At 35.5% G+C, this 17,920-nt stretch overlaps 1 protein-coding gene and 1 non-coding gene across 3 annotated transcripts in view; both read right to left on the reverse strand.

Moving 5' to 3' along the window:
- Sgcz (sarcoglycan zeta) overlaps positions 1 to 17,920 on the reverse strand; it is a 1,017,502-nt gene that overhangs the window by 40,472 nt on the left and 959,110 nt on the right. The window lies entirely within an intron of this gene.
- LOC114621991 lies at positions 2,747 to 2,805 on the reverse strand. Its single transcript, XR_003711513.1, has one exon. It is a non-coding gene; the product is annotated as a U7 small nuclear RNA (small nuclear RNA).

A 17,920-nucleotide genomic window follows, 5' to 3' on the forward strand; every position in this document is an offset into this window, starting at 1 on the left:
TGTGAAAGGAATATTTAATACTTCAATGAAGAAACTTTTATAAATTTAAACAGGGTGAGAGGTATTTTTAGTTTAACGTTTCACTAGGCTAATTTTTCTTCAAACAGTCCAACTCTAAAAAAGCCCAGGGAGCCAGTTGTACAAAGTAATATGTTTCTTAAATTTATTAATGAAAAATGTTCGAAAATAACAAGTCTTCTAAATTAATATATAAAATCTCAATTAATTATTTCTCTTAGAACTAATAGATCAGGCCATGCTTTTTCTCTTGTAGATGAAATTACTGCTTGATTACATGTTTTGAAATGTGTTAGACTTATAGACATAAAAATCTAAAATTCAAGCTTATTTTTCCTTTACAATCATGAACATGGTAATAATCTTATAATTCTCAGAATTTGGAAATGTTTCTATTATTATTATTATATTATTATATTATTATTTTCAATATTTAAAAATGTTCAGAAAAGAATCATAAAAAGCTCAAATCCTTCTTTCTCAGTCTTTAGAACAGGGGTTGGAGATAATGCATTGGGTCGAAAAATATATGAAAGTATTTAGGAAGATCTGATACTGTTGAAAACAGTAACCTGAGTTCCTATTGGTGCAATTTCACCATTTAAAAACAAATTTTAAAATATGTTTGCAGGTTTCCAGCTTCTTGGTCATTAGAACTTATTTTATCATCTCCTTTTTGTTCATAATATATCCCTTAATATCATCTACAGAATCAACAGAAAAAAAATTCTCATCTAATAGAACCTTTCAGTTTTTTCTATGTATTGTACTTTATTATTTATTAATGCATTTTCAAACTTTTATTTCAACATGATATCTTTTGTTTCAGTTCACCCAGGGCGGTGAAAATGCTGCTAACTTTATTCATAGACAAATGCCCCTTAGTTAGCCCCCATTTACCTGTCTCCAAAGACAACTTCGATGATCAGTGGATCTAAAGAATCAAGAACGTGTTTAAATGTAGTATCAGGAAATTTGATAAAGCTGCCTGATGAATTCTAAAATGGTTTTATTCCTACAGGTATGAAATGCAGACATCTTAAAATTCTCTAGTACAGATTCCTAACTTAAGAATGAAGTAAACTGACTGTATGTGATAAAACAGTAAAGCTAAATGTCATATTCCAAAAGGCTATGGCACATATTCAGGACAATATCAAGCAAAGCTCAGAAAAGCAAGTGATGTTTCAAGAATTACCAATGTCACTCCTTTGTCAAAGGTTCTTTAAGGGTGGGAGACAGAAAACTTGACCTAGTTTCAATGAACTTCATTACTGACATAGGAATGAAAGACAAGGAAAATAATGTGGACATGGGAGGGGAAAAATGTAGACTCTTGACAGCTAAAAGTCCAGAACTCTAGCACATTTTCTGTGAAGTTTTTCCACATAGAAATAATATATTTTATATAATATCTTAAAGTTACTGATGTCATAATGACTCATTATGCCAAAAAACAACCAGAAGAGGAAAGAGATTACTTGGCTTATGCTTCCACATCACTGAAGGAAGTCAATACAAGAACTTAAATGGGGCTGAGACCTGGAGACAGAGATAGATACAGTGGCCATGGAGTGGTGTTGCTTACTAGCTTGTTCTCGTGGTTTGCTCAGCCTGCTTCTTTTATAGAATCCATGATTACCAGTTAGTCATAGGTTCACCCACATCAATCACTAAGAAAATGCCCACAGGTTTCCCTATAACCCAGATTTACCAGGATATTTCTTAATTAAGTATTCGTCCTCTCTGATAACTTTACCTTGTGTTAAGGACATAACACTAGCCAGCATATCTAGTAAGATTTTCAAATGATAATATGAAAATATCAATAAACCATGATAAAAGCCTGAGCATATACAACCTTGAGTACCTATCACCTTATTCATATCTTAGTACTTTGTAGTCATTTCAAAAGCAAGATTCATAACTGTTAATTATTAATGTTAACAATAAATTTCTTAAAATTCCATGAATCCCCATAAAATTCTCTAACAAGTGTTTGAAGATAATAACCCGAGAAACAACCAAAATAACATCTATGATCATTTTTAATACAATGAGGGACATCTCTCCTATGAATATCCACACCATGGCTGTGGGTGTGATATATCCTTTTTCTGGATGCCCCTGATTCTGTTAAATTCATGCACAAATCTACATTCAACCATCACATCTACAGTACATACACTCCCTTGAAGAATCATGGAGCAGAGAGAATTAGAGAAAAGTAGAGGATGAAAGATTGTAAGAGCCTTTTTTTCTAGTAAGATTGGGGAAAAAATAGTGTTTTCTGGATGTAACAAGACTGCTCCACTACTGAGTTTACAACTGAAGTTGTCTGTGAACAAATTGAACTGTACAAGCCAGTCAGCATTTGCCAAGGACCAGGCTTGGAGAAGGGTTCTGACAGAAAAGGTTTCTGGGAGCAGGGAAAAGAATGACTCAAATTCAAATTGTGGGTGCAAGCTGATGGCCCGAATTCTGCTCCAGATGGCTCTCCAGACAGCTCTCTGTAGATCACTCTTGGCTCTGTAGTCTGCTTGAGACAGCTCCTTGCACAAGACAGCTCCTTGCTCAAAATCTTTCTTTCATACTAGGAAAAAAACCCCTAAATGCTCTCTGGATACCTCATGGGTTTTCCAATCTAAGTCAGAAAACCTGCTAGAAAAAAATCTTGGATTTTCTGACCAAGTCAGAAATCCTGCTACACAAATTCTAGAAGTAATTCATGGGTTTTCTGATCAAAATCAGAAAGCCAGAAAAATTCTAAAAGAGCAGTGTTCGTTCTTCAGTAGTTACCTCTGAATAGTTACAAGGAAAACAGTCTAAGAGCTGTGTTCTCTCTTCAGACAGCTTTCTCTTCTGGATAGCTGCTAGAAAATATTCTAATGAAAGTACAACATAAATCCCTTTTGTCTCCAATTTACAGACCATGCCTGATTTCAAAAAGGGTCATAAGACATCAGCTTCTGGAATAGACCATAAATCTGAGAAAACTAGGCCATAAGACACCAACTCTAGGAACAGACAATAAAATCCAGAGCAAGACCGTAAAGCCCTCTCTTAAAGAATAGCCTGGGGATAACCACAAAAAAATGGTGACATATGTTATCTCAGAACTGACCATGTGTATTGGCTCTATTTCATCACATGGTTGAATGTTCATAATATAGGAATGCAGACCACTGACCACCTGTGACCCACTATAACCTACAAATGAAATTGTAGATTACCTAATCTTTCTAGATAGTTCCCTATTTCCCTATAAGAAGGCCTGTGTACCTTTGTCTTGGGTCATCATTTCAAAGAATGGTTGAACACACACACACACACATATGCTGGTTGTATCTGCAGAATAAATGCTTTGTTTTTCTATGCTATCTGAGTATGGGGTATTCCTTCAGCAATTTTCAAACTCTTACACCAAAACTGCTTTGTTAGCTCTTCAGGCAGCTTTTTCTCTGGATAGCTGCTAGAAAACATTCTAAAAGAGCTGTATTAGTTCTCTAAATAATTCTTGGGATTTTCAATCAAGGTCAGAAAACCTCTAGAAAAATTCTAAAAGACCTATGAAAAGTTCTAAAAGACCTATGTTTATTTTCTATTGAATTCTAAAATTATAAAAGACCTGTGTTCATAACTCCCTGGGATGTTGAGGGATGGGAACCTGAGCAATGTCTGTAGGATACCTGGGGCTTGCTAGTATTCAATGGAGTCCATTGATGAGGTTCAGATTCAGTGAGATCATGTCTCACAAAGTATGTGGAAGAGTGATAGAAAGAGACATCTGAGACTGACTTCTGCATACATGAGCATGTGTATGCACAACAGCATACACACATGTATGTTGTCACAGAAGCAAACACAGGCACATAATACACATAGTGACATCATTCTCAGATGATCATTTCAGAGAATACACTACCTTAATTCTTTCAGGCTAAGTAAAAACAGTAGAAAAATATTAAGGTACTGTTTTCAATAATTAAACCAGAGGACAAAAGTTTTTATGTGCTGTAAAATCACTTCAATCCACAACATAGGATTCTCTTATATCAGGGGAGGGATTTTAGACAATGCTGGTTGGCATTGTCTGGTATTTCAGAAAGAAGAGACACAATGGTGTGTTCAAAGCTAAGGATATAGTGAACTCAGGCAATACAACAAGTATGAGTACATACACAAACACCCAAGGTAAACTATGTGTTAGATTTGAAACTAGTAGTTTATTGTAGTGCTGAAGAAAGCTATTTTAATACTGTTAGTATTCTGTCTAAACTCCACCTCCACAGGAAATACCCAGGTATACTCCTCCCCACAGTTACCTGGCAGCAGCCAGGTAGGCTTGCCCACTATAAAAGGAGCTGCTTGCCCCTCTTCTCTTTCTTGTTTCTCTCTTGTTCCCTTGGCCCCATGCCTGCAGGCTCCCCTCTCCCCTTCCCTCTTCCCTTTCCCCTCTGTCCATGTGGTCATGGCCGGCCTCTACTCTCTCTATTTTTCTACTCTCTGTTTCTGCTTCCCTATCTCATGAATAAACTTACCCTTGTGGAACCATTTGGTCTGCTGTGATCTTTCGAAGCAGCGTGTGAAAATCTTACAAATACTTTCTCATTCAGTTTAACCACCAAGAGGTTAAGAAGCTGAAATTTACCTGTCCTTGGCTTGCCATCTCATTAATTTAATTAATAACTCTGTCTGGGGGTCAATTTACCGGTTCAAGCCATGTACTTTTGCTGTCAACATGTTGTTGTTAAAGAAAAGCTTTAACACAATGGGCAGGAATAAAAATATTTCCAGGACAAACAGGGCTAGGATGATCAAGCTGTATATGTCATTTTTGAAGCTTGGCAAAAATAGAAATACTGACCTCAAGCCATGGGTAAATTTATCTGCAGTATCTACAGTATCAACATTCAGTATAGCAGCATTCTTGAAATTCATAAGCTCCCTATGTGTCATTAAAACATTCTGAGAAGTGTTGGAATTATGCTAATACACTGTAAGTGTCATTAATCTTCCTAATTATAATGATTACCACTGTAAATTTTAGAACTAACAATAATCCAGTGGCATTGGGCATGACACTCAAGATGGGTCCTTACCTTTATATTCTGAACTTCCTTCCAGTAATTTGAATAGGATAAAGATCGTCAATCTGTTTATCCAAATGCCTATATAATTCCTCTAGATTTTGCACAGACCCTTATCAACCTAAGACAGAAATGCATTGCTTTTGATTATACATATTCCATGACAGGTAAGGAAGGAATTCTTGTTAATGACATAAACTTGTTAATGACTTTGTGAATGAAATAAAAAAGGAGGAGAGGCGAAGAGCCTTTGGGACTGCTTGGCAAGAATCCAACATGGGTCAAGGACAAGGAGATGGGCTGCTTGGCAGGAATATGACATTGACCAAGGACAAAGAAGTGTGCTTCAGGCAGGAATCTGACATTAGGCTAAAACAAAGAAGTAATTTCAGGTAGGAATCTCAACTTTAGCCTAAAACAAAGAAGTAATCTCAGGCAGGAATATAAGTATTAGGCTAGAACAAAGAAGTAATTTCAGACAGGAATTTAAATTTATGCTAGAACAAGGAAGTAGGCTTCAGGCAGGAAAATGACCTTGGTCTAGAGCAGAGAAGTAGGTTCAGATACTTTGGTCATCCTGATAATCCCTTAGAAACAGTGATCATGGGAGTGTTCATGTAATTGGGTTTAATGCCTTGCTTTTTCTTTGAGTATTTGTGTTTATTGTCTTGCTTGTTCCTTGACTACTTGAATCTGTTTATTGTCTTGCTTGTTCCTTGACTATTTGCATCTATTGTATTGCTAGACATTCAACCTAGAACTGACCTTAATACATGCATGTAATTAAAATGATATAAGTGCATAAAGGAGGAGGGGGATGGGATAGGGAGTTCTAGGGAGGGGAAATGGGGAAAAGGGATGGCATCTGTGTTATAAATAAATAAAGTATCCAATAATAATTTTTTAAAAAGGAGCTAAAATTTAGGTAACCTTTTGATGGTTTGCCTTGAGCTTGAGATTTTAACCTGTGGGAAAGCAATAGACATTCAGGAGAAACTCTTGTATACTGCATGCAGCACAAGGTGCTCTAGAGCCAAGGAGCAGTAGGGACAGTGAGCCAAGGTGCCCAGTATGGTACAATGCACTGAAGCTCATCTATATACTTTAGTAGATTAGTAGTAATAAAATGGATATTTTGACCTACAGTCTTATAAGTTATAAAGTGTATTTCAGGATGTAACCCTACCATAACCGAAGACTCATACATATGGTTCAAGAATCTAAACAAAATTAAAACTATCAACTGGGAAGGACTTAGAGAAGAATAAATATATAAGTACTAAGGCTGGCCTAAGTTTATATTTATAAATCTTAAATGTATTTAAGGAAAACAGAAGAGTCAGAAATCTATGACTCCTGTTTCATTCTAAAACAACAAAAAGAAGAGCATATTAAAAACCAAACATTTAGCAAAAGAGTACTTAGGAGAAAGAGAAAACAGAGACCAATAAAATAGGAAAGAGAAAAGCAGTAGAAAATATCAATGAGAAGATTAATATATTTGATAAGAATGTAGGTTGATTTAAATGAGAAAGAAAATTTGAAGACATAAACTATTACATGTTAAATTAATTTTGATATCTATTCAAAAATCAAATAACAAATAAACAACTATGACAACAAATTTGATAACATGGATGAGATTAAAATATTTCTTGGAAGACACAAATTACCAAAGTCCATTCAAACAGAAAAGACACATTGTTTTGTATTGATGAAAGAAATTAAGTTTTATTCAGAGACATTTCCATAAAGCTTTAAGGGCACATTTAGATAGGAGAAAATGGCAACCAACAGATTGGGAAAAGATCTTTAACAATCCTACATCCAATAGAGGGCTAATATCAAATATATACAAAGAACTCAAGAAATTAGACTCCAGACAATCAAATAACCCTATTAAAAATGGGGTAAAGAGCTAAACAAAGAATTCTCAACTGAGAAAACTCGTATGGCCAAAAAGCACCTAAAGAAATGCTCAATATCCTTAGTCATCAGGGAAATGCAAATCAAAACAACCCTGAGATGCTACCTCACACCAGTCAGAATGGCTAAGATCAAAAACACAGGTGACAACAGATGTTGGTGAGGATGTGGAAAAAGAGGAACACTCCTCCATTGTTGGTGGGATTGTAAGCTGATACAACCACTCTGGAAATCAGTCTGGTGGTTTCTTAGAAAAGTGGACATAGTATTATCTGAGGACCTAGCTATACCACTCCTGGCATATACCCAAAAGATGCTCCAACATATAACAAGGACACATGCTCCACTATCCTGATAGTAGCCTTATTTATAACAGCCAGAAGCTGGAAAAAACCCAGATGTCCTTCAACAGAGGAATGAATTAAAGAAAATGTCATATATTTATACAATGGAGTAAAACTCCACTATTAAAAACAATGAATTAATGAAACTCTTAGGCAAATGGATGGAACTAGAAAATCTCATCCTGAGTAAGGTAACTCAATCACAAAAGAACACACATGGTATGTATTCACTAGTAAGTGGATATTTGCCCAAAAGCTCAAAATACCCAAGATATAACTCTCAAACCACATGAAGCTCAAGAAGAAGGAAACCAAAATGGGGGAACTTTGGTACTTCTTAGAAGGAGTAACAAAATACTCATGGGAGGAAATACAGAGACAAAGTATGGAACAGAGACTGAAGGAGGGGCCGGCCAGAGACTGCCCCCCACCGGGATCCAGTCCATATGCAGTCACTGTTGTAGATGTCAGAAAATCCATGCTGACAGGAGCCTGAAAATAGCTGTCTCCTGAGAGGCTGTGCCAGACTCTGACATATACAGAGGTGGATGCTCATAGCCAAACATTGAACTGATCACAGGGTCCCAAATGGAGGAGTTAAGGAGAGAACTGAAGGAGCTCAAGGAGTTTGCAGGTCCATGGGAACAGTGAGAATACCAACCAACCAGAGCTCCCAGGGTCTAAACAGCCAGCCAGGGAGCACATATGGAGAGACCCATGGCTCCAACCGTATATGTAGGGTAGGATGGCCTTGTTGGACATCTATGGAAGAGGAGACCCTTGGGCCCATGAAAGATTGATGCCCAAGTGTGGAGGAAGGCAAGGGCTGGGAGGCAGGAGGGAGTGAGTGAGTGGGGGTACACTCTCATAGAAGCAGGAGGAGGGGAGATCGGATAGGGGGTTTTGGGGGGGTGAAATGGAGAAAGGAGATAACATCTGAAATGTAATAAATAAAATATCCAATTTAATAAAAAAAGAAATGATGAAAAATCAAGCTTTTAATTTTTATACTGAAAACCAATTTATAGCTCATGGTTTACAATTACTTGAAACTGATCTTTTTTTAGTTACTGCTAATTTACAAATTTCAATTTTTCAATCAGTTATGCAAATACAACTCAATTTAAGAGAACGTATTGTTCCTTAAATTTATAGGACATTTAAGAATTCGTACAGGATTGCTTGAACCCCTTAGGAAATGCCACAGCAGATTTGTATACCAGACAGATTATAGGCCTTACACAGGAACAGTTAGTCAAACAATCTCATTCTTTACATCATCAAAATAGTAATAGCTTGAGACAAAAATTTTGTATTTCTAGACAATGTGCATATCTAATTGTAAAGATTTGTCCTGAATGTCATCAGTTTCTACCTGTACCACATAATGGTGTTAATCCTTGAGGACTCATATCTAAGCAATTGTAGTTGATTATAGAAAATTATAGAAAAGATGCTACTCATATTCTGATTTTGGACAATTAAAATATGTATATGTGACTATTGACACCCTCTCAGCAACTGCTTTAACAGGAGAAACAACTAAATATATAATTAGTTATCACCTATATTGTTTTGTTTTGTATTTTTTTTTGCTGGCTGTTCTAAATCAGATTAAAATAGATAATTTAACTGTTACAGTTGAACATCTGAGACTTTGTGTCAACAATTTCATATTAACCATATTACTGGAATTCCTTATAATCATCAAGGACAAGGTATTGTGTAACAGGCACATGGAATGTTAAAACAATATCTTCATAAAATAAAAAAGGGGGAGGTATACCCAGTATACCATAAATTTATTTAAATCATGTTCTGTTTATTTTAAATTTTAAAAAATTTGGATGCCAAGATTCTTTCTGCTGAGTGTCTATGGCACCCTACAACTAGGCATACTTATGCATAGGTGAAAGGGAAGAATCCACTTACATGATCCCAATCAGGTATTTAATATGGGGAAGAGGACATGTTTGTGTTTTTTTCTGCAGGATGCTGAAAGAGTATGGTGGCTTCCAGAGTAATTGGTGAGACATGCTGATGCTGGGACAGAATGATGCTGACCTGCGAGCTTGCTGAGTTCTCTGACTATGGTGACTGGGAAGCTGTACTGGACATATGTTCCTGGCCCACCTTTGCTTGCTTATATCCCAGATGGACAAGATGACTTGCCTCAAGTTTTAGGCCTTGTGGGACAGAGAATCAAATGAGAAGTCATAATGACTCGTATTTTTCTTAAATTTTTGTGCTCTTCCCCAGCCTTGAGCAGGCTGGAAAGACCTGGTGACCTAGGTAGAATCATCAACTCTGGCTGAACATGCAAATTTCTACATGAACTTAGAAAAATAGACTGCCTGATGACCTTGACTTGCAACATAACCCGCAACATAATCCCATAATATGGCTGAAACAAAGGATGGGTTAGGTGGGCCTTCCCCTATATATACAAGAGCAGAATATTAAAATTTGAGTCTTGATCAGAGAACTTTGTTTTGGCTTCATGTTTCTCTTGCCTTTCCTTCTGATTTTCATTTCCTTCCTCCTTTCATGTGAACCCAGTTCGTCTGTGGCCACTGGACAGCTACAAATTTGTTCAGTTGTTTGGACTCAATCATGTACTGGTCTAGAAATCAATCTAATATTGGAAATAACAGTCTTCATTTGGAAGGCTGTTTATGGACATTTTCAGAGACACATTTGGAAGTTAGCTGCAGTTCTCTATGATATTATGTTAACAAGAGATAAAGATGTGACAGGATCTGGATTTCAAACAAGTGTTAGTGCATGTGTTAAGGCTCTTTTAGTTGTCATGTTAAATTACTTTTATTTCTTCTACAGTATTTAATGTAATTTGTATTGATTGTGTACTTTCTAATTGTGTTAGTTTGTTGAAAGCTGGCATGTCTGTTATGGGGTCTATCAACCAGCTTTTCTTTTATTGCCCTGAGTATTAAAGGATTTTGGCATTCTGAAAAAAGCTTGCAAGTACTGGAAGAAGTGAGTCAGGCTTTAAGCAAAAGCCAGAGGGTAGTGGGCTTGATTATTGCTAGTATAATAGGTTTCATTACATTAATTGGTAGCACCACTGCTTCTGTGATTGCTTTGACACAAGAAGTTAAGAGAGCTACTTGTGTTAATCACTTAGCAAAACAGTGTTACTAAGGTGTTGAGTATACAAGAGGATTTAGATAGGCAGTAGGAACAACAGATTGATGGTCTTCATTAATTAAAATTAGTGGAAGGAGATTCAGAATTTAAGAGTAAGGAGCCATCTGGAGTGTCATGCTAAAATACCATTGGATTTGTGTTACTTCTAAAATTTACAATGATAGTCATTATAATTAGGAAAAAGTTTAAAGATAATTGCAGGATATCTGAAATAAGTCTAACAGCTCTCTGGATGTTTTAACTTTGCGTAGTCAGATTATGAATTTAAAGACTGCTGCTCTGCTGAGCTTTGATGCTGCAGATACTGCTGATAAAATTACCCATGGCCTGATAATTTCAATTTTGGTCAAGCTTCAAGAATGGCATAAATAGCTTGATCATGCTAGCCCTTTTTGTCCTGGGAATGCTTTTATTCCATCCCACCGTGTTAACGCTTGTCTTTAACAACCTCAACATGTTGGCAGCCAAAGTACATGACTTGAAACTGAAAATGGCTTCCCAGATAGAGTTATTAATTTAATAGGTTGGCAGCCAACAACATGTAAGATTCTGAACAGAGCCTTACTAGCCTAAGACAGAAGTACATTGCTTTTGATAATGCATATTTCACAATGTGTAAGAAAGGTATTCTTGTCAGAATGACCTAAGACAGGCTCAGTTTTGTTGACTGAAATTAAAAAAGGGGGAGATGTGGAGAGCTTTTGGGGCTACTTGACAGGAATCTGATATTGGCCAAGGACAAGGGAATGGGCTTTAGGCAGGAATCTGACATTAGGCTAGAACAAAGAAGTAATTTCACGCAGGAATCTAAATTTTAGCCTAGAACAAATGGGCTTTAGACATAAAAATGACTTTGGGCTAGGACAGGGAAGTAGGATCAGATATTTTGATCATCCTGATACTACCTTAGAAACAGTGATCACAGAAGTGATTATGGAACTTTGTTTATTGCCTTGCCTGTTCTTTTACTACTTGTTTTTATTGTTTGTTTTACTGCGTATAATTTTTCATTTTTCAAATTACGTAAAATAAATTTAAAACCCATTATTCCTGAAAATTTAGGTAGAGAGAGTATTTTACAACTTATTTTATACCATTCTGAAGCTAGTATTTCTTTGGTACAAAACCAAGAAAGAGATCATATGACGACATACCACCACCCATTATCATTTCTCACTGAAAATAATGCTGTAAATCAGCAGGTATGAGGAGTCTGCGTATACCTATAACAGGTTGATATAAATATTTATGAAATGAATAGTCCATAAAAATCTTACTTACCTAAAAATAATAGCTGGTTAGCTCATTATTTTGAAATCATCTATACACTTTACAATAGATTAATCAGAATAACATCTAATATCTCAGTACTTAAAAAAAGAACACTGTCAAAATTAATGTTCATAAATTTAATGAACTTCATAAACTTGAAATATAAAGTGAATCTTTATCTGATAAATGATTTATTAAGTTTTGAAAACAGATACTACATTACTAATAAAAGCCTCACTGATTTCTCCCTAAATTTAATGATGAAAATGTGAAATTTGTCCTTTTTTCCTGTCCAACTGCATACTGTAGGATCTAGCAGAATGATAAAAATAGGCAGAATACAGATTGGAAAAGAAGAAATAAATGTACCTGTGGAACTGGCATGGTTACTCTTGAAATGTTGAACTTTTGAAATTTAATTATCTAGTAGAAGTTATGACTGATTAGCAAATTCTCAAGATACAATGTAATGAACAAAAATTAAATACAATTAATTTGTTAACTGGCAGTTTTGGAAGGTTTAGTTAAATTTAATGCTAATCATGTTATTTTTATCATAAATACCTGACTTTACTTCTAAATTGAGTTCTGTATGCTTTGAAATTTCAAATTAAAATCAGACAAACTACTCAAGAACATCCTAGTGACTCACAAGCTCTTCACTATCAAAGGAGTTATTAGTAGCAATGGGGACTAGGTGAGGAGAATCAGTTTTGGTTTTATGGCCTTTTTATTTTTGTTTTTTCTTTCTTTGTTTTTGTTTTATTGTTTGTTTGTTTGTTTGAGTTCATTTGCTTGTATTTTGTTTTCTAGTTTGTTGTTGTTGTTTTGGTAATGTAGCTAATAGTGCCTTGGTCATGCTTCACTTCATGATTCGGCAGACTCAGAAGAGGAGGCAGAAGGAAGAGGAAGAAAAAGGAAGGCAGCAGAAGAAGGAGGGGCAAAGGATGAGGCAGTGACAGTGTGGGTAGACAGTATGTGTAAGAAGGGATTGCTTTGGAGGACAGCAAGTTTATATGACATGGATTTATTATTTTCATGTATAAAAGCATCAAATATATTAAAAAGGAAAAAAGCCAATGGAGACTGGAATTAGTGAAATGATTTATACACTCAAGTATAAACAGAATAAATGTTAGAAACCAAATTTTCATAAAGGATCTGTACATCGAATGCTTCCTTCATTAAATCACAGCAAAATGTCAGAAAAAATTTGATTCAGAACTTTTATGAAAATTTAAAATACCTAAAATATACAAAAGTATCATTGCAAATATGTTGGAAAACACAAATTTCATTAGACATTATGCAGAATCACAGATACTTTATGAATGATGATTTTGAAGTATGTACAAAATGATGAAAAAGTAGGTTAAGAATATAAAATAAAAACATAAAGTTACATCTTTAAAGTCTAATAATTTTTGTCAGTGCTCAATTGTTATGTTAAAGATGAAGATTAGTCTATAATAAAATTCATGAGAGTTATTAAGTCAAATGGCTTATCAACTTCAAACTTTTGAGCAGAACAGAGAAGAAAAATTAGTGACTTTGCATGAATCAAACACCTTTATGTAATGATAGCAGATATTAGTCATTTAAAAACATATGAAATTATGTTTTTCAAAATAAAAGTGTTCTTTAACGTAATTAGTAGATGCTACATAAAAGAGGAGAAAAGAATACACATTTGAACTCAGAATTTCAAAATTTGTGACAAAAATCAAATCATAAATTTCAGTGATTATCAAAGAACTTACAAATATAACTCACCAAACCATAACACAGATGTCTTATTAAAATCATAATCAAGCAGAATGCAAGGCATGAGAATAGAATCAATACAATTACTCTTTAAGGTTATGCAAATTAAAGCCATTACATATATGTTAGACTGGTAGAAAAATGTAAGATATACTGGCTGTATTCTGCTGTGGAGATGGAGTATGTGAAAATGTTCATCTAGGAGGCAGTAAATACTTTACATTCCTAGTAAAACAGATCTCCCATTTGGACTCAGAGGTATCTATCCTTATCAAATATAATCTGGATCCATATGTTTATAAGAGTTTTAATTCAGATCACCAAAAATTATTGGAAAATGTGGAAATGAAATAAATGTCCTTTATTTGATAAATGGATAAACAGACTATGGTACAACCAAGAAACAAAATATTCTCAGCAGTAAAAAGGAATTAAAAAAAAACCTACTGACTAGTACACAAATGTAAATGAATGCAAATGTCCTAAATGAAAGAAACCAGACACAAGCTAAGCATTTTACATTGACTCTCACATCATATTCTACAACTGAAGAATCCACAGGATCAGAGAGTTCGAGAGATGTCAGGCTATTATGGCTGTTTTGATCACTAAGGAGCTTGATATTTATTTTTTATTAGTTATTTTTGAGATAACATAATCCCATAATTTTCCCTTCCATTTCATCCCTTCCATTCTCTTTCAATCTGTATTCTCTTTCAAAATCATGGCCTCATTTTTCATTAATTGTGGTTCATACACTTACGTGTACATCATGATTTGGGTGGTGGTTATTTGATCTAAGCTTTGGTCAAACTGCAACTAATATTAAAGTGGTTAATTTAATCATATGAAAATAGACATTAATTGATTGTTATAGATAAGGTATATTACTAGAGATATTAACATATCAGGTATATGACCACGGAAAGCTTATTAAATGTAATTATTAGGTCAGTCCTTTGAGGAAGTGATATTATTATCACTATTCTCTTATTTTAGAATTTCTGAGTATATTGTTTGGAAATAGTTATATATGGCCACCCTTAGTTTAGGGAGAAGATTGATCTCAATGTAAGAGAACAAGGGTTCATGCAATTACTTAGAAGGCTTCAATGAGTTATAGTATAGTGATATGAAAAATGATTATGCTTATTAACGATTGGCAATTGCTGCCAAGAATATGGTAAGGGCCATTGACCAAGAAATTAGGTAAATATCTCAAAAAGATCAAGAACATATTTGCTCCTACGATCTCCCTTTCCTAGCAGCATTTTGATTTTAGCCTAGGAACAACTACTGCTTCCAAGAACAGGATAATAATTTTTTGTTGATTTAAGACATAAAGAAATACGCTGTAGCACCCAGAAATAATTAATACACCAATCCTGTCTAATTATCTCCTGGCTTTTAACATGGAAAAAATGAGAACAATGATCACTGGCAAAGAATCATTAATATCGCATCTTGGTTAAAGGCTGGTCATTCTATTATAAAGCTGCATTGATGTGAGAATAAATGTAAATATTTGATTAAAGTTTTTCTATCTAAGTTCTTTCATTCTTCAAAGAAGAATGCCTTTTTCTTTGAAGAAATTTTATGATTGATGGACCCACCTGTATTTTGTTATATTAATCTAGTGGAGGAGTTATATTAAATTTCACTTCTATGTGTACAAATTCATCTTTTTCCTTCCTAGGAAGACCTAGTCTAAAATATTTTATAATACTAGAAAAGTACATTTATTTTAAGTCTTATATTTGCAGGTGACACATTTGTGTCTCTTTGGCTTTTCATTAAAGTGAAATCTGTAAAGATATATTAAAAAGACATTATTTACTACAAAACAATTTGATGTATGCTGTAATATCAGAGGGAAGACAGCAGTTTTCTCTTATCCATGTTCATGAATGATTAATTTTACTGGGGCTACAGATGAGGTAATCACTTACCTTGGTTAATATAAATTGTTTTCATTTCTAATACTAATAAATCTTTCTAGATAAATAATTTATAAGACTCACATTCTCTCACAAGAATGTTTTTGCCTACTATGCTCATAAAATATACTTCCCTAGAATCAATTTTAAGCTGTCCTAATTTGTATCTATCACATATTTTAGGGATATTTAAATGAACTAAATTGAATTTGCTATCATAATGGGAAACTTTGATCAGAGTTCCAATGCTACACCCTAGAATGTCCAAACTTAACTACTTTCTTTTATGTAGTTTCAAGTTGCCCTGAGAATGTTCATCTACAGGAGAATACAGGCAATTGTTATTGGAGTGAATACTAAGGAGATGGTTTCAAATGAGACATGGCTTTTATGATCAAAGGCCTTACTATGTAGAAAGAGTTGTGGATAAAGCACTGAGTAATTATAACAGAATTCTTATTTTTGATAGTACGGATTAGAGAGTACAATTGAAGCACACAGGAAAAACAAGGAAATTAGGGAGTGTTATATAGAAGGGAAAACTGAGACAGAATCACAAACCCACTGGAAACCAAGTGTTTTCATATAGATCATTAATGATCACATTTCTGAAATTCTGGAATTTAAATTATGACTTTCCTTCAATAAGATATTGGCACATGGTAGACTGGAGGAGAGAGAGTGCCTGGTACACTACCTAGATTGTTTCTGTTGTAGCCTGTACTTGATATTGGATTTTGCTCTGTGTGCCCATCTAACATTTTAACCAGATTTCTTTCCTTTCCTTTCCTTTCTTTTTTCTCCTTCCTTCCTTCCTTCCTTCCTTCCTTCCTTCCTTCCTTCCTTCCTTCCTTCCTTCCTTCCTTTCAGCTAGTAACTTCCATGCCTCTATTTTGTACCCAATTCATCTATTACTAATCAGGTTATGGAGTGCTACATTCTTTCTCTTCTTTTCCTCGAGAGAGTGACAGATTCATGAGAAGTCCATGCTTACTTGTGATGCATTTTAATTCTTCCCCTCTGTCTGTTAACATTAGTGCCGATCTTCCCTGCAGCAAGTATGGTAAAAATGTCAATTTTCCATACTTGGCTATAAGACCTTGTGATAACTATCCCCTTGAGTAGATTAAAGATGCAGAGTGTGAAGTTTTAGCTCTAGCTATGCCTGTGAAGATGTTTCCAAAGAAGACTTAGTGGGTTGAGTAAGGAAGACATGCCACATGTGCTGACACAATGAAATCAGAATTCAAGGAAAAAAAAAAGGTCCTAGCCTTCAGATTCCAGGACCTTCATCAGTGATTCTTAAGTTTTCAAATCTTTTTTTTTTGTTTTGTTTTTTTGTTTGTTTTTTTTTATTGGATATTTTATTTACATTTCATATGTAATCCCCTTACCCCATCCCCCACCCACCCGGGAACCCCCCATCCCCTTACCCCTCCACCTTCTTCTCTGTGGATGTAACCCCCACCTACCCCCCCACTCCCACTTCCCCACCCTCAAAATTCCCACCCCCTGTGGCGTCCAGCCTTCATGAGGTCAAGGATCTCATCTTCCACCTGTGCCCGGCAGGGCCCTCTACTCTTACATATTCAGCTGAAGCCCTGGATCCCTCCATAAGTGCTCCCAGGCTGGTGGTTAGGACCCTGGGAGCTGTGGTTGGTTGGTATTGTTGCTCTCCTCATGGTGCCACAAACCCTTTCAGCTCCTTCAGTCCTCACTCTAACTCCTCCATTGAGAACCTCATGATCAGTTCAATGGCTAGTTGTGAGCATCTGCCTCTGAATATGTCAGACTCTTGAAGGCCTCTGAGGAGACATCCATATCAGGCCCATATCGGCATGTACTTCCTGACTTCCACATCAGCATCTACCTTTGGTGACTGCATATGGTGTGGATACTCAGGTGGAAAGGTCTTCAAGTGGCCCCTCCTTCAGTTTCTGTCCCTCACTTTGTCTCCATGTTTGCTCCCTTGAGTATTTTGTTGCTCCTTCTAAGAAGGACCGAATCACCCCCACTTGGTCTTCCTTCTTTATGAGCTTCATGTGGCCTGTGAGTTGCATCTTGGGCATTTCAAGGTTCTGGGCTAATATCCAATAATCAGTGAGTGAATACCATGTGTGTTCTTTTGTGATTGGCTTACTTCACTCAGGGTGATAATTTCTAGTTCCATCCATTTACCTAGGAACCTCTCGAATTCATTGTTTTTAATAGCTGAGTAATACTCCATTGTGTAAATATACCACATTTTTTGAATCCATTCCTCAGTTGAAGGACATCTGGGTTCTTTCCAGCTGCTGGCTATTATAAATAAGGCTGCTATGAACATAGTTGAGCATATGTCCTTGTTATATGTTCGAGCATCTTCTGGGTATATGCCTAGGAGTGGTATAGCTGGATCCTC

The sequence above is a fragment of the Grammomys surdaster genome, unplaced genomic scaffold, assembly GCF_004785775.1.
Source record: "Grammomys surdaster isolate TR1022 unplaced genomic scaffold, NIH_TR_1.0 185, whole genome shotgun sequence".
In the NCBI taxonomy this organism is placed as follows: Eukaryota; Metazoa; Chordata; class Mammalia; order Rodentia; family Muridae; genus Grammomys; species Grammomys surdaster.